Source organism: Plodia interpunctella, chromosome 19 (assembly GCF_027563975.2).
Source record: "Plodia interpunctella isolate USDA-ARS_2022_Savannah chromosome 19, ilPloInte3.2, whole genome shotgun sequence".
Lineage (NCBI taxonomy): Eukaryota > Metazoa > Arthropoda > Insecta > Lepidoptera > Pyralidae > Plodia > Plodia interpunctella.
In genome coordinates, this window is record NC_071312.1 from 2,440,047 (window position 1) to 2,453,180 (window position 13,134).

The window sequence follows — 13,134 nt, forward strand, 5'->3', positions numbered from 1 at the left end:
ATATATTCTATCTGTGAATAACCTACGTGCTCGTAAAAAATATATTTCAAATATTCAAGTTGATTATTCAGAATGTTAAATAAAAATATTAAAACAACTCAGCTCTTAAAATATCATGTTTTAAAAATAATTTATACTAATATTAGAAATGCAAAGGTCGAAACGTAAATAATCTAAATGAATAAATTCAGTGGCACCGTTAATTATAACGTGTGCAGGAAAATGCAAAGTGCGCAATTTTGTCTAAATGTCACCGAAGCGCCCGTTAAAATCAACGTCGAATTTGACGGTGCAACTCACCCTATATAATTGTAGTGTGTATTAATCATGTATCTACTAGTCTCTCTCTCTCACACACACATTTGATCAATTTCCCGGTTTCTTGCTGAGCCTGCTATATCATCCTGCATAAAACTCTATAATACGTTAATAAATAGTTTAATTTGCAAAGAATTCGTCCAGTAGGCGTATAGTGGATTTGTATTTCACTTCTCACTATCGATTCGCAGTGAGACGTCGCTAGCCAATCACAGTACGCCATTTGTGACGCGACGACAACCACACCGCAATATGATTGGTTAACTGCGTCTTACTGAGAATCGACTAGATAGTGAGAATTGACGTGCCTACTCACACTTCGCTGTCAGTTTCATATTCTCTAGTGTGTAGTTTATTAAATTATGTGATTTCTTGGAAGTCCACGACAAAATGTCAATTACCAATAAATTGCTATGTAAGAAAACAGTGGTTACATAGTCATATGTAATAAACAAGCTTCTATTTTTAGATTGATAGTATGTTTGCTTGGGCGGATTGGATAGTTACGACTTAAGTACGTAGTCATGTTACTTAACCGTGTCTTAGGTAAGGAAAGTTCACAAAAGTAAAAAAAAATCACACGTGTATTAAAAATTTTATTAGCCACCTCATCATCGAACTCATAGAAAAACTAACCAAAACATATAATATATTATAATACTAGAATGATGGCCGATTTCATCAATTCAAAACACGTTCATTAAACTTTATTCTAGATAAAAAAATCTAAACAACCTTGCCACAAGGGCAAAACTTCGAGGAAAACATTTTTTTTTATTATTTCATAGAAAATTCTATCTAGGTATAGTAATCTAACATTTATTCTTAAAAATAACTAAAACTAAAATATAATAAAAAATATAATAGATAAGGTATAATAAATAATATTATTCTTACGTTATGCCAGCTCTTAGTAAAAATAACAGTTTTTTAATAAAATAAATGGACAACTAAGTAGCAATAAATCACTTAGCTTGCATCGCTGGTCCGATGGTCACAAATACGAACACGACGAACCGTATAAAATATTAAAGTGTGCGATCAAAAGTAAAAATATTTGCCCGCGCTGGTAATCGAATCCAGAACCTCCTGATCACGGGGAACACAACGCCGCGGAGGTCGTCAAAAATAACAACAAATAACTTTAAGAACAGTATGAATACCTCGTAATAATAGTGTGGTATGGTAGTAATAAATGTTATTTTATTATTTAACCAGAAAGCTAAATAGATTACTTTATTGACCCCGACCCTCATCAATGACGAACGTAACCAGGAAGTAGACGTATTCTATATTCTAAACTTCGCTTTGAAATAATTTTACGACAAAACTCAGACTTAACAAGGCACGTCTGCCTCGAAAATATGAAAATAAGTGTTTTTGTTAATGTGGTCAGTGTTATTTTTGGCAATAATTTAACGGGCTCTATAACCGGTTAGTTAAGGTTATATATGCGGAGATCGGTAACCTAACGTCTGTCAGTCAGTCTTTCCGTTGACGTCGGTGGGGGCGCACGCGTCGCGCATCATTTTCCGCGGGAAATCGCAGTATCGCGCGTTCTACATCCGAAAAACAGTCGCATTTAACAGTGCAAATTTTTTTCAGTGTTAAATTGTTTTTGTGCCAGTACTAAATGTGGATTGTTTTTGTGTTTTCCTGTTTTATCAGTGGTTTGTAGTGAGAAAAAATGTTTTCTATATTCTACTTTACGAAGCGATGATCGTCAATAATTTCAGCTGTTCAAACCTATACGGATTTTTTGTATGTTGTTGTTTCAAACAAGTGTTCAAACGGCATACGGTTGAAATTTACCAACCGCACTACGGCACAACATTTAAGGTCAAATGACGGATAACTAAAAATGTAATGAACGCGTATTATTTTTACATGTGTAAAAAAAAATATGTTTCCTCTCAAAATCTGACATGATACCGCGTAAATTACAAATTAACTGTGTTGAATCATCCAAGTTGAAATCTTAACTGTTATTTTATGCGGCCACTAGTTTTTATGATTCGCTTTTTCACTTATTTTGAAGTTCGAAAGTATTAATTTTTTTAATGATTTTTAGTGCGTTTGAATCTAGCCAGATGGAAGTTTTATAAATCATAAATTTTCTTATTAGAAATTTCTACTCTTTTGACATGACATGAACATTGAAATATGTTATAAAATATATTTTTATACAACACATAAATCAATGCCGCCCCTCAAATTGAATAGTTTATGGTATCTAAATTAGTCTACATCTTAAGTATAAAATGTACCAAAAAAGTATGTAAAAATACAAATAGTAAAACATATATAAAAAATATGAGATTGACGATTGATTGATATTATGCGACATTAATTAATTTCATTAGAGGTCCATACAATGTCTAGAAACTTGGAGAACGAACGAATACGCTACGTGATATGACTTTTGTAGTAAATGAAAAACGCTCAGGTTAGAGATCAACAGCTAGGTAAATTCACTTGTTTATGATTTACAAGATCTACGCCCTTCATTAAAAATTATAATTGTAATTATAAAAACCATTGAATGTTATGTATCTGTCTGAGTACAGAGGTCGTTGACTTGTAATTTGGTTTACGCTGTGTCAATAAAAAAAAAATTAGGCAATATTAAATTGCTGTAACATGACTGTGTGATTTTACTCTCCGCTGTCTGATGGAATATATTTTTCAAAACAACATTTTTTGAATATGAACTTAAAAATAACAACAACAAAGCAGACTTTTAAAAAAATACACATGTAGGTATATTTGTAAAAAAAACTATGCTTCTAGAAATATATATATTTGACGACCTCGGTGGCGCAGTGGTAAAGTTCTTGCCACTGAACCGAGAGGTCCCGGGTTCGATCCCAGGTCGGGTCATGATGGAAAATGATCTTTTTTCGATTTGCCCGGGTCTTGGATGTTTATCGATATATGTATTTGTTATAAAATATATATAGTATCGTTGAGTTAGTATCCCATAACACAAGTCTCGAACTTACTTTGGGGCTAGCTCAATCTGTGTGATTTGTCCTAATATATTTATTTATACCTACTACTACGTATATTTCTAAGAAAATCTTTGCCTTGCGTCGCATATTCTCACTTACTTTTGAATTTAAAATTGCAATTACGTTATTTACAATTTTACATTAGTTTATCATTTAGTCTACATTATCTTATTGATGGGAAAAAGTCTTCATATAATTTCCTTCCACTTATATCTTTACTAGCTTTTTCCCGCGGCTTCTCTCGCGTGATTTTCCCTTCTGATAAATATTTAGACTCTTTAACATTTGGTTTCCTAATACAAACTTTGAACCCCCTTTTTATCCCCTTAGAGGATGAATTTTGCAAATCTTTCTTAGTACACCCGTAGCTGAGATAAGCAATCTACGTGCTAAATATGAAGTTTCTAGACCCAGCGGTTTGGGCTGTGCGTTGATATGTCAGTCATTCAATGTCTTCTTTTCGATATATAGATAATATTTTACGTTTTATGTGTCATATATAATATATATGGTATATGTTATGTGGCACAATTTGTTAATTTTTTTTTTATTTTGCGCTATGAAATGAAAGAGATTGATACAAATATTATGGTAGCGTTAGCGTCTTAACACACGTTCCATTTACTCCCTCTGCTAACGAGATTTTGAACAAAATTTTTTTGACGTAATAGTATCTATTTTGGGACATGGCAACTAGAATCCTACATAACATATTTATGTGTATGTTCACGTTCTATTTCAAGCCTATTGTTATATTACTTAAGCAAGGTCAACCGACGCCTGCCAAAAGCATTCTCTGCCAGAAAATTCTGAAATTACAAATTTATGATACCCTGTATAACTACCTACTTTATGACATTACAACTGAGCTACCTAACCCGATAGATCCAAAACATGGAATATTTTTAATTTAATTATTTCTCTATTTTATTATAGGTTTTATTTTTTTTATTTTATTTCAAATTTAAAGCCCAGCGCTGTGACAGTTCATGCCACAGTATAAAGCTGACATGGCAACCTTTTCGGTGATGTTTATTACTTGTTTTTTTTGCTGCACAAAGTAAGCTTTATGGAGCAAAGCTTTTAAAGTTGTAATGTGCTTAGACTACTCGAAATAAAATGCCAATGAGAAGAATGGAAGTAGAATAATTTATTTTACAATATTTACATATATTTATAGTACGACATTGATACTGCACACGTAATTCGCATCACGGCACAACTCGCGCGGTGGTGGGGAGCGCGCTGAACAGAGCGCGCGTCGCGTCGCCTTGTTTCTACTCAAACTGTTTGTGGGCTCCACATTATCCCCCTTCAAGCGAAGCGTACACAAGGTTTGATTACTCTTCCATGTCTTGATATCTTCGGCATAGTTGTTGTTTCCTGTTTTCTCGGCTTGACAATACGTGGTTGCGGCGCACTCGGCGTGTGAGCAGATAGTGCGCGCTGAGATGTACTCGTTGCTGGTGCGGGTTTCGAGGAGTGGGGATGGCTCGGTTGCGCGTTTGCCGCTACGTCGTCATCTTGCTTGATTATGTGTGCCGGTTTGAGTCGATCTATGGATATATTGGATGCTCGAAGTGGCAATTCAATCTTGAAATATTTGTTGTTTCGCTCTATCACTCTGTATGGACCGTCATATGGCGCTATCAAGGGGCTTCTCACCGTGTCATTGCGGACGAATACATGACTGCATGTTGATAATTCCTTATATACGAAGAGGTTCTTACTCGATGCGATTATTCTCTGTACAGGTGATAGAGTTGACATTGTTTCTGTGAACTGGCGGATGAATTGGGCGTCTTCATTCTTTGACTTTGTAGGTACAAAGAAATCGAACGGGACTCGTAGCGTAGAACCATACGTCATCAGTGCAGGACTAGTGTTGTCGTCACGTAGTGCAGTGCGTATGCCAAGCAAAACTGTAGGTAAATCTTCTATCCACCTTGTACTGGCCTCTCTTGCCATCAATGCCGCCTTCAATGTGCGATGGAATCTTTCCACTTTTCCGTTGGCTTGAGGATGATAGGCTGTAGTTCTTATGCGCCTTATGCCACATTTCTTCATTAGTGCATTGAACAATGATGACTCGAATTGCCGTCCTTGGTCCGTGGTGATTCGTAAAGGACATCCAAATCTCGATATCCATCCTTCATAGACTGCTTGAGCAACAATCTCGGCGGTGATTTCTTTGACCGGTACCGCTTCCATCCAGTTCGTGTTGCGATCGATGATTGTGACGAGGTAGCGGTATCCCTGCGAGATCGGTAGAGGTCCAACGATGTCTGTATGTACATGTTCAAATCTTCTTGCCGGTGAAAACTCGCCTAAGGGACTGACGACATGTCTATGAATCTTCGCACGCTGACAACCAATGCAGGATTTGGCCCATGTTCCGACGTCCTTGTTTATAGACGGCCAAAAATATTTTGAAGTCATTATTCTTCTCGTCGTGCGTATTCCTGGATGGCTTAATTCGTGTTGCGCTTTGAAAGCGGCATAACGAAAAGCTTGTGGTAGATACAGTCGATTTTTCCCTGTCGATGTCTCGTACGTGATAGGTTGAGTGACGCCTGTCAGAATTGTGTCGGCAAAAGTTAATTTCGGATGATTTTTCAAATCTTGTAGGGTGATATCTCTTTTCTGTTCTTGTGATAATTTTTCGTAATCTATGCATGTGAGTAGATCTATTTCTTCTATGCGTGACATGGCATCGGCTGCTAGATTTTTTTCTCCTTGTATGAACTTGATTCTTGAACAAAACTGGCTGATATAATGTAGTTGTCTCTCTCTTCTCGGTGTGTCACTGTTGCTCGGCGGTCTTGTTAAGGCGTTTACTAGAGGTTTGTGATCGGTGTAAATGGTCACTTCGCTCCCCTCTATAAGACGTCGTAGGTGTTTGACAGCGGTGTACATAGCTAGTAATTCGCGATCGTACACGCTGTATCGCCGTTGCGTCTCGCTCATTGACTTCGAGAAAAATGCGAGTGGTTTCCTTACTTCATTTTCTTTTTGCTGTAGCACTGCGCCCAAACTGCAGTCAGACGCGTCGGTCAACAAAGATAACGGTGCACCGGGTACTGGATGTGATAACGTAGTAGCTTCGAGAACGCTTTGTCGGCATATATCGAAAGCTGTTTCGGCTTCAGTTGTCCATACTATCGGTGTCTTGTCGTTCTTCTTGGCGTTATGTAAGTATTTGTTTAATTCGTGTTGATGTTCGGCTTGATGAGGTAGGCAGTCACGATAGAAGTTGACCATGCCAAGAAATCTTCTAAGATCTTGCACCGTGTTTGGTTTCGGATAGTTAGAGATGGCGTGAGTGCGCTCTTCGGTCGGTGTTATCCCCTCCACTGAGACTTGATAACCGAGGAATTCAATCTTGTTTCTTCCGAATTCACATTTCTCGATGTTTAACGATACTCCATATTTACTTAGGCGTTCCAGGACAAGTTCTACGTGCCTTCTGTGGTCATCCGGATTATTTGAAAATACTAATAAATCGTCGATGAATGAGTAGACGATGTCATCCAAGCCTCGTAGTACCTCGTGCATAAATCTTTGGAATGTTTGGCTAGAGTTTCGTAGGCCAAACGTCATGCAGTTGAATTCGAAGAGTCCGAACGGTGTAATGATGGCTGTCTTTGCTTTATCTTCGTCTCGAATTGGGATCCAATAATATGCCATTTTTAAATCTAATTTCGTAAATATTTTCTTATTGTGCAATCTGTATGTGAAGTCTTGAATTCTCGGTATGGGGTAGCGATCGGGTACAGTCACGGCGTTAAGTCTTCTGTAGTCTCCACACACACGAAGTGAGCCATTTTTCTTTGTGACGACGTGTAATGGACTCGCCCATGGACTTTTGGATGGTTGGCAAATACCCATCTCCATCATTTTCTCAAATTCAATCTTGGCCGCTTTGTACTTGTCGGGTGGGAGGGGTCGAGGCCGGGCGAAGAGTGGGGGGCCGGCGGTTTCGATGTGATGTGTGACGCTGTGTTTTGCTGGTTCCTTCACTGACATCGGGCGTAGTACTTCGGGATATTTTTTTAAGATATCTTGATACATGTGATTTTGGTCTATGATGTATACTGTGGGCTGATTGCTTGTTGTTTCTATGACTTCTATCTTCAAATCAGTGACGCTGTCTATGAGCTTCTTTTGATGTAGATCGACGAGTAACTTGTGACTTCGTAAGAAATCTGCGCCCAGTATGGATGTCTGTACGTCTGCAACGATGAATGTCCATTTGTATGTGCGACGAAGGCCTATGTTGAGATTTATAGTTTTCTCTCCGTAGGTTCGTATCGGCGTATTGTTCGCTGCGTACAACTTGTAGGTGTTGCTCGGAGTTTGGTTTCTGTTTTTCGCTGCTAATACAGATATGTCTGCGCCGGTGTCTACGAGAAAACGCTCTTTCGTGTTCAGCTCCCTGATGCAGAGGCGGTTACTCCCTTTAGTAACACCAACGCCCGCCACCGTCGATGTTGCTTCTAGTTTTCCGACCGTCGCCTAGCGCAGGGTGACTGGCATTTTCTGGCCTTATCACCGAAGCGATAGTGATACGAGCATTCCCATTCTGGGTCACCTGGTTTTCTTCCGTTTCTCGACTTCGATCTGGTTGATGATCTGTTCTGGCGTGGGTTTCTAAAGGGTTGACGACCACGAAATCTGGACCGACCTTCTTTGAGAGCGGCAATCTCAAGTGTAAGCTTTTCTATTTGTTTGCTTAAGACTTGAAATTGCAAGTTGTTTTGCGTTTCGCTGCTGCTTCTAGGGGTTGAATCTTCACGGACTTCTGCTACCGCTTGTTCTGTGTGCTCCATCATCTTGTCTGCCATCGTTTTTTCGGGGTCACCAATTGTAATGTGCTTAGACTACTCGAAATAAAATGCCAATGAGAAGAATGGAAGTAGAATAATTTATTTTACAATATTTACATATATTTATAGTACGACATTGATACTGCACACGTAATTCGCATCACGGCACAACTCGCGCGGTGGTGGGGAGCGCGCTGAACAGAGCGCGCGTCGCGTCGCCTTGTTTCTACTCAAACTGTTTGTGGGCTCCACAAAGTCTTAAATTAAAAAAAAACTGTATAAAATACATGAATGTTATGTACCAAGTGATCAATTGGAACCTTTAAAAATGCCGGCACTGCTTGAATAATGCCCAAATAGAGTATGGGCAAAATAATCCCATCGACATTATCATTATGCTCGTCGCCATATTTATTTATTAAATTAAAATTAAACGTGTTTCCATATTCAAAACAAACCAAATAAACGTAAGTATTACAGCCCCACGACAATATTTACAATGTCGAGGATACAATGGGATAAATTAAGTGGTGTGATAGATCTGTACCTAATAATTTATTTCGGTCTAAACTACACGACTACCGGGTACCGGGAACCCGGGTACTTTGAATATAGACAATTTATGTCTATATTCCAAGTACCCGGGCATTACTAATAATGTTCTGATTAATCACCTGGTTCAACCGAATTCTGGTCATATCCATTTCGTAAAAAAAACAACGAAACATTATTAATTTAAATAGAAGACATACGCTAGTTGGGTAAAATATGAAGTGTCTATTATAAAAATAATATACACTCAACGGCCCACACTAAGCTTGTAACAATCCAATGGACACAAACTCAGATATAATATGTTGTTGCTGATCTATGGTTGTAGTTAGTCAGGTCATGTCTGATGCTTTTCGGGAACTTTATCATGACATCATGACTCACTTATGTTTGAAAATAATACAACCAGATATCATTTTCAGACTACACACAGCCATTTACATTATATTTTTCATGGTATGTATCAATTTGTCGCGGGTATTTGTTTGGTAAATACTTCACGATATACACACTTTTGTGGCAAGGTTATTTTCGTTTATTGCTTGTCTCATCTGTCACGTGATTTTGTATATTTATTAAACTTTATTTTCCAAGTAAAAATATAGTTATTGTCTAGAGAAAATGTTTAAAATGCCATAAGCAACTTAATAATGAGCTGGAAAATGCAAGAACATGATATTATCAAAACATCTCTGAAGTACTAACACCGTCTGCGTACAGTCAACAGCACATCAACCTACTCAAATTGCAAATTTGCCGCTATTACCGCACCATAGAGCTTCATGGAGGGTAACTTGATGTATACTGTTGACTGTACCTCACTCTCATATGTTCTGCCAAACAGCAATGCTTGCATTGTTTTGTTCGGTTTGAATATGCAGTGTTATTACAGGATACTGTGGCAAAAACCAACTAAAACTGGTGTTGTAGACGTCCATAGGTGGCGGTGACCACTTACCATCAGATGGGCCGCAAGCCAGTTTGATTGCTTGATAGTTTAAAAACATTAAAGATTTTGTAAGATATTGATACAACTTGGTATAGAACCAGCGAACTTCTACGTAGCGGAGTAGACTTTTGAACTACGTTTTCCAACAAAATTTCACATAATAACCTAAAAAATTATTTGTAACATCATAAAATTCAAAGAATACAGATAAATAATTGAAAACATTAACCCACTTTCAAATATCAAATATCATTTTTTATGTGTTCTCTCGGTAATTCTGTTGTGTTATGACTAGTACGTAAAATGCAAATGAAGGAACCTAAATTCGACGCAACACTATGTCGTCATATTGCATAGAGGTCCATGCAAGAGATTGACATACAGTCAAGTTCAGGTGACGCCTCCTGCAGCCCGACACACGACGAACACAAAACTCTCAAAAACGGGTTTTCAGTTTCAATTAAAAACTCCTATTGACATAATCTTAGGGAATGTTTAAATTCCTGTTTAGTTAAATCAAAACCTACAAATCTAGAATATTTTTAAAACGGTTAACTCTAAGAAGAAAAATACCACTATCCTATTTATTAAAATCATAATGTTTGAAAAATGTAATAAACCTTAGAAACTATTATGAGATAGCCTTTGTCTTATTGTCTCTAAGAGAAGTCATCGATTATATTTCGTAACCCCAATTACTCTGAAGCGCACGCTTCAAAGCGTATCTGTTCCGAGATAGGAACTTAAAGTCCAATAGACTGGACTTTTTGATTTCAGACAAATAAATTTGCGTCCGTAAAGCAGGACTTGGATATATTTCATACATTCGTTCGTTCGTTCGTTCATTCATTCATTCATTCATTGTAAAAAGCAATAAATTCGGACGGAACTCTATTTTCCGGCTCCTGATCGAAGAACATTTTAATTTAGGTTTTTGCGAATTGTCAGTTAAACCCAAAATAATACTTATTTTCGATCGAGTTGAAGTTATCACCTTGGTCTCTTTAAAACAGTCCAGGATTTAGCTCTTGCCTGTCCCAAGTTCCAATACAATCGGAGAGGTATCTCACGTACTCGGCAAAGCACTATTGTTCTCTAGTTTATTGTATTGTATCATCTTGTCCGGTGTTCTATGTAGTGATGTGAGATTATCGATGGTCTAATATCGATACTTTGAAAAATAATGATTATAATTTAACCGTATATTAATTTTATCACGGCGAAACAATCAAATATTGAAAATATATGCAAAATTTCTAATTGGAATACTTATCAATAAATATTTTACTTTTTACAAAATAAATCATTGGACAAAATTGTACTTTTTTTAAACTAAACATAAAAATTTATTTTATTTATTAATTTGATGCTATGCATCACCATCCAAAGGTGGCCAACCTTTGGGTGAAAATGGGTGAAAAGAAAAAAGTGATTGCATTAAAAGAAATTGCATTTACCGATATGTCCGCCTCGGCTCACATTAATGTTTGAATATCTTGTTGTAACTTTATAAATGGTGCGATAAAGAGTTAATTTATCTATCTATCGACATTTTCTATCAGCATCATTATACAAGTTTAATTAGTTCGACAGGGTATGTACTGACAGGCAGTCGCTTGATAATATTGATATAATTTGGGAATTCAAATCATACTTTGCCAAGTTTAATTGAAATACCAAATGGTACAAGCAGACACTCAAAAACATCTAAGCATCATATAGATATATAACAAGGGGTGGATCGCTAGCTACAATTTTCTCAATCTATGTTTTATCTGCAATAAACTAATATATCTATGATTGGCAAGCTTGATTTATCATTCACGTATTCAATTTAACATAAGTATATCCTCAAGAAAACCATATATATATATATATACTTAATCCGTACTATAATTAGTAACTATAGTCAACACCCACAAAAACAATATTCTTGTGACATGTAAATGTGTGTAAAAAATGTTGCAAAAATATGTTCGTAAAAATATATTGTGTTCGTGATACTATTCATAATTTGAAAAATTTTAGAAAAATAGAAACGTGTAATTTATGTAATATTTTGTCTTAGTGAAAATTTGCTTCGGTTTTCCTTATAAGCCGCATGCCTTACTGCTAACGATGAGCGATAAGCGAATGTCGTCTAAGGGAAGTTTCCACAGATTGAAGAAATTTTAGTCGCCCTACGAGCGAGGGGAACTTTTGGGACTACTACGGTTTTTATCGCTCAAGTACAGTTTCCGATAAGGACCACTCCAATGATCTAATGTAACTTTTTGAATGGGTCGATTAGGACTTTTTGTACCAGAGCTCTTATCCCTTACATGCCATAGTTTGATAAAAAACATCAATAGTTATTAGACGACTAGTTGTAATAGCCCAGGACTTCGCTCCCGTGGGTATTTTGAGATAAAATATAGCCTATAATAATCTTGGATAATGTATCTTTCTAATGGTAAAAGAATTTTTAAAATCGGTAGTTTCGGAGATTACCCGCCTCAAACATACAAACTCACAAACGCTCAGCTCTTTTAGTTTCTTGTCACCACACTGCAATACTTTCGCATCTTCTTTAGTACAGAGTCTGTATAATCGTGTGTCAAAATAATGTTAACAAGTACTTTATATGTACTTTTAACCTATCGAAAACAATGACACTACGTAACGTAGATATTTCAGGCTTATCTACTTACACGGTTAATATTTATCTATTACCTTCTGTGTACAATACAGGTAATATTAGCGTTTTTCTTCTTATCTATAACGTTGAAAGACCAGTTATACAATTTTTTACCTTTAAAAATAGGATTATATAAATGACTAGCTTTTGCCCGCGTCTTCGCCCGCATGAATTTCATAGAAAAATCTCAGTCATTTTTTAATCGCGTACTCTGTAAGACTATATATTATATGATTCAAATTCGCATTTTTTCTCATCTTTAGTTCAATTTCCTGTTTCCCGCTGCGTGTCTCGTCCCGCAATTTTGATTCATAATTAGATTTTCAATTATCCTACGGGAATCTGACCATTTACCGGGATGAAATGTATCTAAGATGTTAACCCGATATATAAGGCACCTACATACCAAATTTCAAGTAAAACGGTCCAGTAGATTTCGAATGTTGCGCGTTCAGACAGACAGACAAACAGACAAAAATTTCCAAAACTATATTTTCGTCATCTATATCAGTAACTAAGTATATTCCATGAAGGATTTTTTTAAAATATTTAATGTACAAATTTGGCCTCTCTTCAATTTTATTAAATGACTTGCTGGACAGAAAGAGCAAGAAATAACGAAGTCCTAAATCACTTTATAGTATAAGACAAAGTCGCTTCACGCTATCTGACAGTCCCTATGTGTATGCGTAGATCTACGCTGGTTCCACACTACGCATGAAATGCATGAAAATTGCGTAGTTTGTAAGAGTACTGTTAATTACCGCAATGAAACGTGAACGGGTGCTGCCAGAGGGAACT

The 13,134-nt window shown here is 36.7% G+C and overlaps 1 protein-coding gene across 5 annotated transcripts in view; it reads left to right on the plus strand.

The window, feature by feature from the left end:
* The window catches only part of LOC128678056 (atrial natriuretic peptide receptor 1-like), a 179,382-nt gene that overhangs the window by 73,902 nt on the left and 92,346 nt on the right, over positions 1-13,134 (plus strand). Inside the window, exon 1 of one of the 5 annotated variants that reach the window (XM_053759307.2) lies at positions 1,803-1,988. The exons of 2 other annotated variants lie outside the window; for them this stretch is intronic. The gene's annotated coding sequence lies outside the window, so the exon portion shown is untranslated. Of the gene's footprint in view, positions 1-1,802; positions 1,996-13,134 lie in introns of those variants that run through there. 2 more of the 5 variants (XM_053759308.1, XM_053759311.1) reach the window with 2 other exon arrangements.